Genomic DNA, 15,375 nt, shown 5'->3' with positions numbered 1-15,375 from the left:
ATTTGAATCCCAGTTCTACCACTTACACATCAAGCAAAAAACTATAATCAGTTTTAGCACCATCAGTAAAATAGTGGCCATGATACCCCCCAGGTACTTGTGAGGGTTAAATCACATAATGTGGGGGAAATGCCTTGCCCAGTGCCAGGAACCCAGCACGGTGATACTCACTACCTTTTAACTGGCCTGATAAAAAATCACCAATATACCTACCGTGCAAATGACAATTTCACATTTACAGCATTATTACCGAGGCATTCAACATCAGCCTAATTAAAGAAAATCCTACTTTCCTTGAGGCTGTGCTTGCTTTCTAAACTTTTGGGCCTGGAACAATACCTTTTGCTAATCCATTTTATTTTCATTGTTTTAGTCCAAGGACAATTAATCAGACACTGGGATTTGGGAGTCTTGAGTCCCATTTTGAGCATGCACAGTCTGGTGACCTTGAACAATGAGTGGAATGGTGCTGTTTTGGGAACATTTTTTTGCATTGCGCGGAAGGCAAAACATTCGTCCTCTCCCTCCTTTCTGCCTGCTCAGCACTAACTTGTCAGGACGTCGATGTTTTAATTCACAAGAAAAATCCAATTCATGTAATATCTTTATCCCTCTATGAACTGTGGGGGAAAGGCAAGTAACCAAGCCTAAATGTTCAGCCAAAAGCATTTGCCAATATCCCTTTAAAGGAATAACCTCTCCGCAAGGCCAGCAGCCCTTTAACTGACACCTCATTTTGCAGCTGGAAAGAAAACCTTTTCTGCACTCTCTGCTCCCCCTAAACTGCACGGGAGCTGCAAGTCACTTTGTTTCTCCAACCACCCTCGGCAGCTACATGCACCCTGCCCGTCCCTTCACTGTCTAAATCAGGGGCTGAGGAAAAGTCCCCGTGGGAAGCATGAATACCAGCAGCTGCGTTGGCCAACTGAACCTCAGCCCGCTCCTTGGCTCACCCCCAGGACTGATAAAGCCTTTGCTAAGCTTTAGATTTCCCAGGCTTTTGTGAGCAAAACGAAAGACTGCTTTCGTCTGTCCTGATGGCCTCTCCGTGTTCTTTGGGCCTGTTAACTCTTGTCCCGGGTAGCAAGAGAGTGAGGGGGACCGGGCCCGCTGTAGGGGCCACAGGCTTCCAGCCTTCTTCAAGTTGTCATTCCAGTGACACACACCAGATCGGAGTAGGACAGAACTGCCCAGGGAGCCGCCCACCCCTCCTCCCCCTCCTTCCTCAGCCAAGAGGGCAGCCAGATCTCTTGTCAGCCCGATGGCATGACAGGGTTCTGGGTGGGGGGGATGAGGGGGGTTCTTAGGAGACGAGACCCACGCAGCATGAACCTCGGGGCCAGCCCACACTCCTCCAGGGAGCGTAGCGATAACCAGAAGGGTGCAGACAAGCCCATCTCTTGGGTTTGTTCAAAATGATTTCCTTCCAGCCATTGTTTTTGGAATGCTTTGCTGCGTTTCTTTAGAGTGGGCAGATGGCAGGATCCTGGAGGTGTAAAACAGCTACAAAAAACAAGATGATTCAAACAGAAGGAATATGTATAAACCCTGCTGGATCATCCTGATATTAATCAGGAGAATTGGCTTTTTTTTTTTTTTTTTTTTTTTGGTTTCTTTTCCAGGATATTTCAAGTTTTCACCGCCCCCTGCCCTTTTGAAAAAGAAGAACACAATGTATAAATAGGCCACTTTTAGGGCTTTGGCTGGGAAAACCGGTGTCGTTTTTTGTACTCAGCTTATTTTGAGGATGAGCCCAGTTGAAAGACTTTAGAATAAGACCACTTGCTTTGAGTCGATGGAGGAAAGCGAAAATGGAACCCCCATAGAGGCAAGCTGAAGCTGGGCAGCCAGGGCTGGTGCCATCCAAAATACAGGAACCGTGCCTGAAAGAGATAATTTCAAGTTGAGCTGTGGTTTACCACAGTGTCCTCGTGATCAGTCGAGTGGTCAGATGTCAGGGGTGACTGAAAATAAGTTCATTTTCCCACAGTGAAAGAAAAAAGAAAAGAAAAAAAAAAGAGCAGCTTTGCGCAGACGAAACCAATACTTGCATATTTCAGAGTTTGGCTGGAGCAGGCTTGAAAATGTACCATCATCCTTGTGACTTTTGCGAAGACAGCTGAAGAAAAAACAACAGTTATTTGCTTTTGATTAGCCTAACAGTTTACCCACCCCACTCCCCCTCTTTTTTTCCCCTAATGATCACAAGTAGTCTTTCCTGCTGTGATTGCTCTGTCCCATCGTTCGTTCTATTCGGAAGATCTTCTGGGAGCGAGGGTTCCGCATTTATGTCACGACATTGCCGGTGGGGAGAAGAGAAGGAGTCACAGACTGATCTCAAGTTGAAGGCTTTGGTGATCATGTGCAGCCAGACCTTCCTCCTTCCATCTCTGGCGCAGCCTGGCTTTAGGGTGGCAGCTGCCGAGGCATCTTTTCCTGCTGGGTGTGTGCAGGAGGACTCTGGGAATCAAAGCGTTAAAGTGTCATCTGCAATGGGAAAGATGGCTTAACCACAAATGCATCCTGTGCTGGCCTAGTTATGTGTTACTGTGGTGTGTGTGTGTGTGTGTGTGTGTGTACTTTTTTTTTTTTTTCCATTTCAAAACTCTTCTCTTTCATGAGCTCATATCCTAAAATGTCTCCTTTCTAATTCAGTGAGAGGGATTCCATCCACAGTTCACCACTCAGAACAGGGTGCTTTCTCCCATCACATCTGCCAGAGAAGCACTGAAAATCTCAAAGGTGAAAACCCAGAGCATCAAGTCATTGACTGGAAGACCAAAGGCTTGATTTGGAAATCACACACCAGGCAACCGGAAATCCCACTGTCCTGGTGCCTTTTCTTTCTCTTTGTCTTTTCGCTCATAATGCATGCATCCTGACCTGATCTCACTGAGCCAGCAGCACCTTGAGCAATTCAGTGGCTGTAAAATCCCCTGCCGACTTTGTTTTGGCTGCAATTGCAACCCACATATGGGAGAATTAAGCTAAAACATCACAGAGCTAATAGCGCGCCTCTGTGCAGTGGTAGCAGATCAGTAGAAAAAGGTGACATCATGGATATTCCAGAACTTCAGGTCTGCAGTGCGAAGCGGCTTCCCTGCTGTACATCAGAGTCAAAACCTGGATTGGAGACAAAAACAACTCTCTCTTCTCATAAATATCTGCTCTGGAGCTCAAAAAATATTCTAAGTGCAATGGCTCAGAAATTGTCCCTTTCCTTGGAGACCCATCTGATTTTCCAAATCCAGTCACAAACTTTTTAATAGCATGTCATGAACCTCTCAGCTCATTATTTCTCTTCAAAGGCCTCTGGTTTGCCAGCTTAGAGCCTGTGAAGTGTTTGATGATGTGCTGTACCATAAATAAATGCATAGTACATGCTAAAATCCATCCTTCACTACTCTGGCTTTCCCACCAGGAATACTGCCATGTAATCAGGGATGTGTGATTTGCAGCAATTGCTCTGGATTGGTCTTTTTTTCTTTTTTTTTTCTTTTAAACACATCCAGTGTGTAATGTAGGTAATAGAACAGATTTATCACGTTTATCTAAATCCCGTTTTTTCTCTTCCTGTTCCTTCCCCTCTTCCCCCACCCACCTCTCATGTTTAGGACATTGGAAGTAAAGAGGGTAGGAATATAGACAGGCCCCCTACACTAGCAATCACAGCTTTAACCATTCCTTACTGCAGGAAATCGACAGATTGGATAATTTACCATGTCTCTAATGCCCAGTGTTCCCTCTGATGTTTTGCAGTTGTGAGCAGACAACCATTTTACATGTGTAACCAGCCATGAAGGTTAGCATACAGAGTGGAGGTTATTGTAATCAAATAAAGCTCACACAAGCTAATCTGACATGTGTTTTGACTAATTTTTTATTGCATGGTAATTAGGCAAAAATGGTAAGCAACTGACCCAAATAACTGTCATTTGTATTGTTTTGTGGCAAATAATGTGACATTAAAATGGTTTTGGGAAGGGGGGGCAGGGACATAGGAACACGTGAATCCTACTCTCCGTCAGACTCCTTTCCCTGCAGTCACAGAGGGAAATATACGGGGAGGGAACAAGGTGTGCAAAGGATCTTTTTCTTCATACCTGGGGCTGTGGACACAAAGCCCATTGCATGGCCCAAGGAAGCATCGCTAGAAACATTGCCTTGGCTTGGGCTCCGTGCTGTCCCAGGACTGGGACCCAAACAGTTCAGGTCTTGCTTATTGGCTGTAGACTAGCAGCAATGGCATCACCTGGGATCTTGTTAGAAAATGTAGAATCTTGCAACTCCTCATTCCCCACCCCCACCCCTCAACCCTGCCACAGCCGAACGTAGATCATAATAAGATCTTTGCTGATTTCTATACCCACTCAAGTCTAGGAAACACAGGCCCAGTCAACTTACCCTGTCTTCCTTCCCTAGATCAGTGGTTCTCAAAGTGTGGTCCCTGGATCATCATCATCATCAACACCTGCAAACTTGTTAGGAATGCACATTCCTAGGCCCCGACACAGACCCTACTGAATCAGGAACGGAGGGCACGGCCTAGCATTCTGTGGTTTAAAAGGCCCTTTGTGTGACTCTGAGGCCATTAAAGTTTGAGAACGACTGCTCTCGGCCAAGAGTTCTCAAGCTTTCATAAGCACTCAAATCACTTAGGGACTTTGAAACCTTCTGATGCTCGGGCTGATTCCAGGTCAATTGAATCAGAATCTCCAGGGCTGAGCCCCTGGCATTAGCGGTCTTTAAAACTTCCCCAGTGCTTCCGATGTAGAGCCAAGTTTGAGTGCCAGTGCTTCTGAAACTTTGGTGACCTGGTAAAAATACAGAGCTCCAGGCTCTCTCCTAGTGCAGTGACCCTGGGCTTCAGGTGATGAAGCCAAAGTTTGAGAATGCTTCACCACTGCTTCTCAAAATGTGGTCCAAAAACTAGCCAGACCAGCACCCAACCTCCTGGTGGGAGCTTGCTGGAAATGTAATTTTCCTGACTCCACTGCAAAGTACTGATTGGAAATCTCCAGTATGACACCCAGATGAAGCCCGAGTGATTCTGATGCACACTGATGATTGAGAGTCACTAGTCTAGACCACCTTCCCTAATGTGTTTATTTTTCAGGCTGAGCTTATCAGTGCTGGCCTCGTGAAAGAAAGACTGCTGAGAAACAAGAGGTGCTACCCAAGTACAGGTGTATTTATCCTCTTCCTACATGGCTCTTTCTTTAAGAAATGTGGTCCATCCAGTGTCTTTGATTTTGACCAATGGTGTTCATAAAGAGTGGGGTAAGAAGAGTCATGAACTTCTTCTGAACATTAGAGGCAAAGCCACTTTCCAGTTTTCCAGTATCCCTAAAGAGAAGTCATTTGAGTGTTTCCCATGTCCTCACGTCCACAGCCAGGACAAGCTCACACACTGTTATTTAATTAATTTAGTACTCACTGAGATGCTACCAAACATGCTCTGAAGCGGTGGAGTTTGGTATCATGGCAGAGATGGTTTTAAGCACAGAAATAACCCAAATAATCATGTAATTACAATCACGATGAGCACCACAAAGGAGAAATACAGGGGACCATTAGAGGGCGTAACGCAGGCCCTAACTTACTTTTGAGTGGCCTGTGCAAAGCTGGGACCTGAAGGGTGAGGAATTACCCAAGCAAAGAAGCCGGAAAGCCAGGCTAGAGGAAAGATGTGTGCAAAGGTCCTGAGCTCGGGAAGAGCTTGATGAGTTCAAGCAGGTGAAGGAAGGTGAATACAGCCGGAGTGAGAAGAGCAAAGGGAGACAGTGGAAGGAGAGATGAGGCTGGACAGGGCCAGGGGCTGGTTGATTCAAGGCCCTGATAAAGACTGGGGATTTAATTCTAAGAAAAGACTGAAATGCACACAAGTGATCAAGCATAACTGTGGTACACCCAACAGAACTACTTGGCCTCATCTGTGGTAACAGAGAAGGTTCCCCTGATTGAGTGGCATGTGAGTTGAATTTGATGGATGAGTAGAAGGTAGCCTGGTGACGAAGGGAAAAGTGGGTGCTAAACAGAGGCAACAGCGTATACGAAGGTCTTGAGGTAGGAAGAACATGGTGAGTTTGTAGAAATGAATAGCAGAGCTGGACAGGCCTGGCACGGAGTCCCCAGCCTGCCATTTACTGTGTGACCTTGGGCCAACTATCCTCGCTGAATCTCTATCTTCTCATCTGTAAAAGCGGGGCAGTAATAACACCTACCTCACAGAGTTGTAGTGAGGATTAAGTGAAGTATGTTAAAACAATGGTACATAATAAGTGTACTAGTCAGCGTTCTCCAGAGAAACAGAATCAATAAGATAGATAGATGGATAGATAGATAGATTTATTATAGGAATTGGCTTACGTCGTTATGGAGACCAGAAAGTCCCACGATCTGCCATCTGCAAGCTGGAGACCCAGGAAAGCTGGCGGAACAATTCAGTCCATGTCCAAAGGCCTGAGAACTGGAGAGGCAATGGTGTGAGTCCCCATCTGAGCCTGAAAGCCCGAAAACCAGGAGGACTGATGTCCAAGGGCGGGAGAAGTTGGATGTCTCAGCTTAAGCGGAGACAGAGGACGTGCCCTTCCTCCACCTTTTTGTTCTGTTCCGGCCCTCAACAGACTGAAGGATGCCCATCTGCAGTAATGAGGGCGAAATTCTCTCCTCAGTCCTCTGATTCAAATGCTAACCCTTTCCAGAAACACTCTCACAGATACACCCAGAAATACTGTTTTAGCAGTTCTTTGGGCGTCCCTTAGCCCAGTCAAGTTGATCTATAAAGTTAAGCATCACAGGAAGTTCTTGTGGTAGGGCAGCATCATTGACCCACACAAAGATGTCCGCATCCTAAGCCCCAGAGCCTGAGGGCATGTTATGTGCCGTGGCAAGAAGGAGAAGAAGTTTCCTAACCGCTGACCTTCAAGGAAGATTACCCTAATTACCTGGGTGGGCCCGATGTAATTACAAGGGTCCTTTGAATGTGGGAGAGGGAGGCAGGATTGTCACTGTCAGAGTGATGCGATGTGAGAAGGCTCCACCTGCCCTTGCTGGCTTTGCGAATGAAGAGGCCACTAGGGAAGGAATGCAGGCAGCCTCCGGAAGCTGTAAAAGGCAAGACAACAGAGTCTCACCTGCAGCCTCAAGAAAGCAACATAGTCCTACTGATACCTTGATGTCAGCCCAGTGACACCCATTTCAGACTTCTGACTTCCAGAACTGTAAGATAAGAAATTTGTGTTTAAAGCCACTAAGTTTGGGGTGATTTTTTTTTACAGTGGCCATAGGACACCTGGGAGCTAGAATCATCTGAAGGTTAGTTCCTCACATGTCTGTGCCCTGGCTGGGGTGACTCAAAGATGAGGACTGCCAGCGAGAGCACCCACACAGGGCCTGACACAGCACGACAGCCTCGGAGTAGTCAGGCCGCTTACACGGTGGCTCAGGGCTCCCAACGCGAGTGTTCCACCCAGCATCCAGCAGAGGCTCCCTGTTGCGTCCTAGCTTCTGAAGTTACACAGCATCACTCTCCTACTCTGTTCACTGAAACAGTCACAGGTTCACCCAGATTCAAACAGGGTTGGCGGCGGGGGTGGCAGGGACACATCCCTCAATGGGAGAAAGGTCAAAGAACTTGGGGGCCATGTTTTAAAATCACCCATTCCTGGATTAGCAATTTACAATAGGAAATCGCTCCATTTTCCTTACTTAGAATGTTTTCTGTTTTCCTGGTTGGACCCTGAACGTTCAGTTCAGTTATTTTCTCTATTAAAATTCTTTCAATTCCCCTGATTAAAATTGGTCGCTCCCACCTTTGTGCTACCGTGACTCACCGTAACATTTGGAGAAACTGTTCTAATCACGTACATGTTTCTCTCCCTCACTAGTCCACGGGCTCCTGGAGGAACTGAGCCTTATTTATCTCAGACTCTTTCATTCTTAGCACACACCTGGAACATAGTAGACAATAATATTTGTTGAGTGAATTAATGCATATTTTCCTCTACCTCCACCGATCACCAAAATCATTTTGCACTCAACACCTGGAGAAAATTGGTTGGAAGGCTCCACAGAGCTTTGTAAAGATTTTGACCCCTGATACTAAGCAGAGGTCATGAACTCAAGTGCCAGCAGGGCCTGGCATGTGTCTGAGTGAGTCAGGCAGTTATAGAGGAGAGCAGGGGTGAGGCGGGCTGCAGCCAGTGTTTTTTCTGTCTAAAAAGGCTACCCCATAGACAGCCCTTGTCAATTCATGCTGTCAGTGAGTGAGACTGTGGCTTGGTGTTTCAAGAACTTCTGATTTTGTAGGAGAAGCTAGAATCTTAACTTGTATATAACAATCTCCTGATTTTTAAATCTTATGAAGTAATTCAAAAATTTAAAAACTGCTGTGTGGGCCAACACTCTGCCAGCCAAACCAAATATAACCCTTGGCTGAGACCACACATCTGTGTCCTCTGATTTAAAGTTCCCTGGGAATGATCCACAGATAACTTCATTAACCCAAACTTTAATGGCTTGAGATCATCATCCTAAAAATACAATTTGTGAAAGAGGCATGTAAGTTTGTTAACTAGTTAGCCTCTGTAACAAAACAGACAGTAATCTCAAAGGATAAAAGAGCAAACTGCACATTGATTTGCTCCATTCTGCCAACCTTGATTGTTTTAAAAGCTGTAACCCTAAAATTCATGGTAGTTGTATCTGTTGAGGTCGAAATATTTCCTCCATGTTTTGCCTTTGATCAAAATGCTTGCATAGTCAGAGAGAAGGTACAGATTGCTATCTAGAGATTAGATCACCCTTCCATGATTACCCAGCCCCTCATAAAGATGGCAGGCAGGCTGATGCCTCTAACTTAAAGAGTACCAAAAACGTAAATTCCAGGTTATAAAAGGAGAGCACTGGATTGGAAGTCCGGATAACTGCCTTCTAGTATACTTGCACTTGCCAGTGCATCCTACACAATGCCCAGCATGAGGTAGGCACTCAGTAATATTTGCATGAATTTATACAGGAAAGAATGAGCAGCAGTGGAATTTTGAACAATTCGTCTCAACTGGTTGTGTCCCTCAGTTCCCTTATGTGTACAATGAGAAATTTGAAACGGTTATTTTACTCATCATTGATAAATATGCCAAGCACACCCTAAGCCTCCTAATAAATAGGTTCTCATTTAATTTCTATAAGCTCTAAAAACCTATAAACAAGGGGTTCCAAAGAATGGACTGAGTGGTTGTGTAACTGCCTAATAGAGAGCTCTCCCCTTTACTCTTGAACCAGGTGAGAGCGAGCAGAGATCTTAAATTCACCAAAAGTCAGACTGCAATCACCCCCGCGCATGAGCTCACACACGCAGGCATGTACACATACACACAAGCATGCACGTGCACAAATACTCTTAAAGCTGAAATGACACCTTTTCATGTTTGACATCTTGTGACTTAACTCTGTGTGTTAGGGCAGATACTCATGGAACTTCAATCTCTGAACCCCCTTTGAAGATTCCTTCCCTCCATAGTTCACGTAAGCTTTGTCAAATCTCAGGTACAGGCTAGGGAGAAATCTAAGTGGGTCATCTAAGCTTTTTTTCTTGCCTATAAATCCTCTTCCAACGGTGTGCCATACGCAGAGCATTTATCCCCCATTCGAAGCACGTCAGAGACAAATAGCGAGAAGTGCTTTATTATACAGAGTTGAATCCCTCCTTCCAAGTGTATCCATCCCTGTTCATCTTGACAGAGATGAGGTTGCTAGACAACAATCGTCAGATAAAGATCAGCCAGTGAGCTTCTACTCGTAAGCAGCAGCTGGGTCGCCTGGCCTGCCCAGTACCTCTTCCTTTACTTCTTGCCTCCACCCCGGACGCTTTCCCATCTCCCCTCTCTTCTCTCTCTGGTCTTGCAGGAGTTATTTATCCCACTCCCCCTGCTCCCTGGCACACAGTAGGTATTCTACATATTCGATGAATTATTCAGATTGACTTGACCAGTTTGTTCTGGCAGAAAGTTCTCTAAACCGCCAATCAGAAAGTCAGATTTGGTAATAATTCCTGGAAGAAGGAAAGCCTTTGTTTTCATTTCTCAGTGTCCAGCTCCTCATGCCATCCAGCTCTCCACGGAGACATATAGGCTTGTGCTACTTTGGCAAACTCAGCTCACCACTGGGCTTCGTGATATGTGGTGGGTCAGAGGCTATGGCTGGAGGGTCTAGGGCTACAGTTTTATTTCCCATCTTCCTCTGCCCACATCCTTAATTGCCTTTAGGACTCCTCAGATCTAGTCTTTGCTCTCGGAAACCTTCTCTGACCCTTCAAGATCCTGTTAAGTTTCTGTCGATGCACTGAGTCCTTTGTCCTTAATCCCACGAGCATTTATCATCTTGTACTGTCATTGCTTCTGTAGGTATCTTTTTCCCTTAATGGACTGTTGACACCTTGGGGCCAGACTGAGTCTTATTCACCATTTTATACTCAGCTCCTAGTGCACTCCTGGGCACAGAGTAGGTGCTCAATTAATTGATGACCTTACTGAATGGATGACTCTTTCATAAATGTGTTACGTAGATAACTTTGCAGGTCTACACTCCATAGGACACAGAGGCCTCAGGCTACAGATAAACACTGCTGAAATTGTACAAGTTGGTGATATTAAGGGTTTCAGTTAAGACAATAGCTGTGGACTTATGGTTACCAGGGGATAAGTGGGGGAGGGATAAATTGGGAGACTGGGATTGACATATACACACTACTATATATAAAATAGATAACTAATAAGGACCTACTGTATAGCACAGGGACCTCTACTCAATACACTGTAAAGGCCTATATGGGAAAAGAATCTAAAAGAAGAGTGGATATATGTATATGTATAACTAATTCACTTTGCTGTACACCTGAAACTAACACAGCATTGTAAATCAACTATACTCCAATAAAAATTAAAAAAAAAAAAAGACAATAGTTGTGGAGACAGAAAGGAAGTGTCTCTAGCTTGATCTTCTAATGCTTGGGCCTTGAATACTCGCTCCTTAGGGGGCAGTGAATTTCTCTGGAGCTTTGGCCTTATATAGTTTTGCTGAAGATAAAAGCAGAGTTTAAGGAAACATTTGGGCAATGTCTCAGGGCAGCCAACTTGAGCAATTTCAAAAACAATTTTTCTACTCTGCAGCTCGGGCTGTGGATGTGATTTGCCCACTGCATTTCAGAGCCTGGGGCACTGTCCAGGCCGGAGTCTCAGGGGTCTGTCTCTGGGGTAGGAGTGAAGCTCTCACAATGCTCTCAAAGTTTCTTCATGAGTCTTTGGCTTTAACATGACAGTGACCATCTGTCCTGCCCAATCCCTGGGGGAAACGCTAGGGGCAGCAGCACACTGACATTCAGGCTGAGGAAGCAGGGTGCCAAAGCCCAAATGGAGAGACTTTTCCAGGGTTATCCTCACTGGGTCCAGGGGTGGGACCCGGGGACAGAGTGCCAGATGGGCCCGGAAGCTGCTGGGGTGAGCGTGGGCATATTTGTTTCTACAGAAATGTTTCTAGAAGTCTGTAGGGTCTTTAGAAGTTGGCACCAGCCTTGCCCTGAAAACCATGTGGTGCGTTTCACAATGTTTCTGATGCCTTTTTATTTACCAAAGGAGTTTTCTGGTAGCTGCCGTGTCTTCGGCCTGAAATTCACTGATGTCCTGTGAAAATACAATGGAGACTTCAGAATTCTAAGCCAGGCATCTGCCTTTCCAGGAAGAGAGGGTCCGGTCACAGTATTCATACACTGTGAGGAATAAGAAGCTTGTCTCCAGTGCCCTTAGCACGTCCCTGCTCCCTCCCTCCTCTTCCCCAGGCCTGGATCTGTCCCCTAGGGCCTGGCTCTCAAGCCAGTTGTCAGCTAATCCTTGCTAAGGTGTTAGGTGGCAACGGCTCAAGGGTTATTAATCCTTGTAGAGGCTTTCCACATGCAACAAAGTTTTGTTACTAAATCAAGGGGCATTAAAAAAATCATCACTGCAACATAAAGACAATTTCTTTATGTTCCCTATAAATCTTTACATTTATAAGTGAATCTAGTTGTGATTACAACATGTATGCAATATTTGGTTTTTTTTCCCACAGAAGGACATTTCATACATTTCTTCACATTTCTAAATGCCCCATGTTCATCATCATAGTAGTTTGAAGGTACCTTTTATAGCGTCTGTACCTCATGATTTCTACCCCTCATACCCGACTGCCCTCCCTCTCTGCCAGCATCCCTACCAATAAAGTGGGCCCCAGCGAGAGGAGGCCATAGTGTAGCTGTGACCTATGCCTGACCTATGCCTGAGCCCTGCCGTAGCTGACTGAGCAGGACTGGCATCAGATTCAAGGTGAGTCCATCAGAGTCTTTCCCTAGAAATGCGAAATTAAGGCCAGGAAAAAAGACTTGTGTGGGTCTCTGTTTAGGGACCTGAATCTGCAATATGTCAGCTTAGGAGCTGAGAGGTGGGTTTTCTCCACCAAGGACGTGGACCTGAGAAGAGGAAAAAGCCGAGAGAGGAGAATAGAGCAAATGTGCAGACCAGGACAGTGGTATCCTGAGGCCCAGGTACATTCCCGCCCTTGGTTTCTGTGAGACACACCTGTAGTTTTTTTATTAAGCCAGGTTCATTCTTAATCATTTGCAAATGAAAGAGTCCAAACTAAGTATAGTAATGATATTATTGACTACATTGAACATTTGCCATGGGCCAGCTACTTTACTCACACTGGCTCATTTAATCCCTTCAACTACCTAATGAGTTAGCTCAGAGATGTTTAGTCATTTTCCCAGGATAATGCACCTTGGTGAATTATGGACCAGGATTTGAACCCTGATCTGTCTGGTGCTACAGTCTTTGGTTTTAACTATTACCTTAAGTGACCTCCTAAGGTGAGTGTGTCATCCCAGAGGTGGGATGAATAGAACGAAGAACCAAAATGCCCTCAGGAATACATTTCAAACACTCTACTTACAGAAAGAAGACATTTTGAGGCAGAAGCCCCTCCCTGCTCAGCCCCCTCAAACAACTCCATGCAGACGGCACTGCTTTTCCTGTGTCCTAGCTCCTGGCTGTCCTCGCCTGGGCTTTGGTACCTTTGAGAGGACTGCCCTCTCTCCAACAGCAAGAGAAACCTGTGTTGAGTCAGTTCCCTGCATACAGGAACTATCCATGTGTGGATTATCTAGGGTACATTTGCAAGGGTTCCCCTCATGCCATCAACCCCACACCAGAACCACCTTTCCTTGCCTCTGGATGGTATATTCTTAAGCTGTTCAAACTAGTGCCCATCCCTCGTGCATTTATTCACTATGTACAGAATGTCAGTTGGCCCCAGTCTCTGGGCCTGTCCTAATATTGGGAGTACAAACAGGACAAATTAAATGCTATCTCTGCTTCCTTAGAGATCACAATGGCATCTGAAGACACTGCCTAACAAAATCACACATTCATACCAGATGTGAGGCACCCACAGGCTGTCTTGGGAGCTCAGTGAAGGGAGTAACTCTGTCTGAGGAACTAGGGAAGGCTTAATGGAGAAATGGACTTTGGAGGCTGTGAGCTTTTGTACTAACCTAAGCAAAGCAAATTCACAAATTGTAGTCCACTGTGATCAATCATCTATTGGGAACCCATAGTGAGTTGCAAGGCTGTGTCTCCCCTTGTCTCCCTTCAAGGGCACCATGATCTCAGGAACTGACAGGATGGGTTTCAAACCCCCATAATGCACTAAGGATTTCTAGCCAATCATCCAGGAGTATTGCCTCAGCAAAGAGAGAGTGTTTGAGTGAAGCCCTGGCTTCATAGTTCTCCTGAACAGTAGTACATATCTTCAGAAACATCCAACCAGTGGAGGGCGAGGATGGTTCTCCCATGCTTGACATCTTCAAAGATGGCAACTCGGAATCATGACTATGTGCAGAATTTCTCTTCCTCCAGGGTGGGTACAGAGGAGCAAAGTTATAGCTGCACCAGAAAGGGCAGAAAATAGAGTTTCAGACAAAACGAGCCCGTTGGGACTTTTTTTTTTTAATTCCAGGCAAATGACTGGATCAGAATACAGTCAGTGTTCCAGTGTAAAGACTCTCCCTTCTGGCTATTGATCTTGCAGTAATTCCGAAAGCTCTTTGCAGGGAAAGGGTCACTCTTTCCCTTTACATAACGTTCATAAATGTGCAGGCAAATTAAATGTGTCATAGATGAAATTACCAACCAGAGTACCACCCGGCTGTCTCATGTGAGCTTGGTTTATGGATTCAGCGTTCTCCAGCGAGCATCACAAATCCACATAATGTTCCTGAGTGCTAAATCTGGAGCTCTGATTTAGCTGACAGATGTTTAAAATCACTTTTAGTTGGACAACTCCCTGAGGAGGACACAGCTGCAGATGTGAAAGAGCGCAAGTTCTTCCAGTTAAGGTCGGCGGGAACTCAGCCTGAAAGCCTTCCGTCTCCATCTGCCTTTTTCAGACAGGATAATATGGGCGAAGGAACATGTTCAGGCTGATTCCACCCACCTTTGGCCAAACCTCATCCCCTTGTTGAACTGTTGCCAAGATAGATGCAGAAGTTGCTTTTGGGCGAAGTATGGGTGCTCCAGGCAGCCTTAAATGAGTACAGAGGGGACTACTAGCTCTTTCAAAGCAGGCACAAGGCCACGTTTTGGAGCCTGCTTTGCCCTTCTGGTGGCATCTTAGGCCTGCAAATGAGTATGATTCTGGGATTTTGCACTTCAGGATCAGTTATTTAGATGTCGACGTCTCTGGGAAGGCTGAAGTCCACGTGCTGAAGGAGGATGGAGAGGAAGATGGTGCCATTCTTCTCCACTCCCTCCTCCGCCATCCCAAACAGTTCCTCCTTCGTTTTTTAAAAACAACAAATTTAAAATTATCCTAGAAATTTCTTTGCAGAATCACATATTTTAGACTTGTCTCAAGACTCAGACTGAAATGGATTTGTTTAAAAAAAATTGTCTGTGTATTTGATGTGGGAGACTAGTGACCTTTGGTATTTTGTGTTAAAAAAAAAAATGTTTGATGTCTAAAATTTCCCTACTGAGCTTGCATTGTTTCTGGTCCTCTTCCGTGATTTTTCCATCCTCCATCATTCTCCACATTCAAAATCAGTTCTTTATTTACTCAACAGAGGTTTTGACATAGTTATGAGCTCATCCTGATGGCAGCCTCAAATCAATGTAAATCACATTATAATGTCAAAATTGATGTGATGTGAGAGTAAGTTAAACGATTGTAAACCAATTTTAGGACAGAGCCCAAGAGACACTCTTACACTGTCAGGAGAGTGGCAGGAAGGGATTAGTGGATGATCTGCTGCATTCAGGGATTTTGCACTTCAGGATCAGTTAT

General features: G+C 45.3%; 1 protein-coding gene across 4 annotated transcripts in view; it reads right to left on the bottom strand.

Annotated features, from left to right (window-relative positions):
• Nucleotides 1–2,073: 2,073 nt before the first annotated feature.
• Nucleotides 2,074–15,375, bottom strand: part of RNLS (renalase, FAD dependent amine oxidase) — a 307,783-nt gene continuing 294,481 nt past the window's right edge. For 2 of the 4 annotated variants that reach the window (XR_009497862.1, XR_009497865.1), the window contains 4 exons: nucleotides 7,836–7,952; nucleotides 6,948–7,107; nucleotides 6,370–6,469; nucleotides 2,074–3,123 (listed from right to left, as the gene is read on the bottom strand). The gene's annotated coding sequence lies outside the window, so the exon portion shown is untranslated. The remainder of the gene's footprint in view (nucleotides 3,124–6,369; nucleotides 6,470–6,947; nucleotides 7,108–7,835; nucleotides 7,953–15,375) is intronic. The other 2 variants (XR_009497863.1, XR_009497864.1) reach the window with 2 other exon arrangements.

Source organism: Balaenoptera ricei, chromosome 16 (genome assembly GCF_028023285.1).
Source record: "Balaenoptera ricei isolate mBalRic1 chromosome 16, mBalRic1.hap2, whole genome shotgun sequence".
NCBI classification, from domain to species: Eukaryota; Metazoa; Chordata; class Mammalia; order Artiodactyla; family Balaenopteridae; genus Balaenoptera; species Balaenoptera ricei.
The sequence above is the reverse complement of the archived record's forward strand: the minus strand, read 5'-3'. Positions and strand labels throughout refer to the sequence as shown.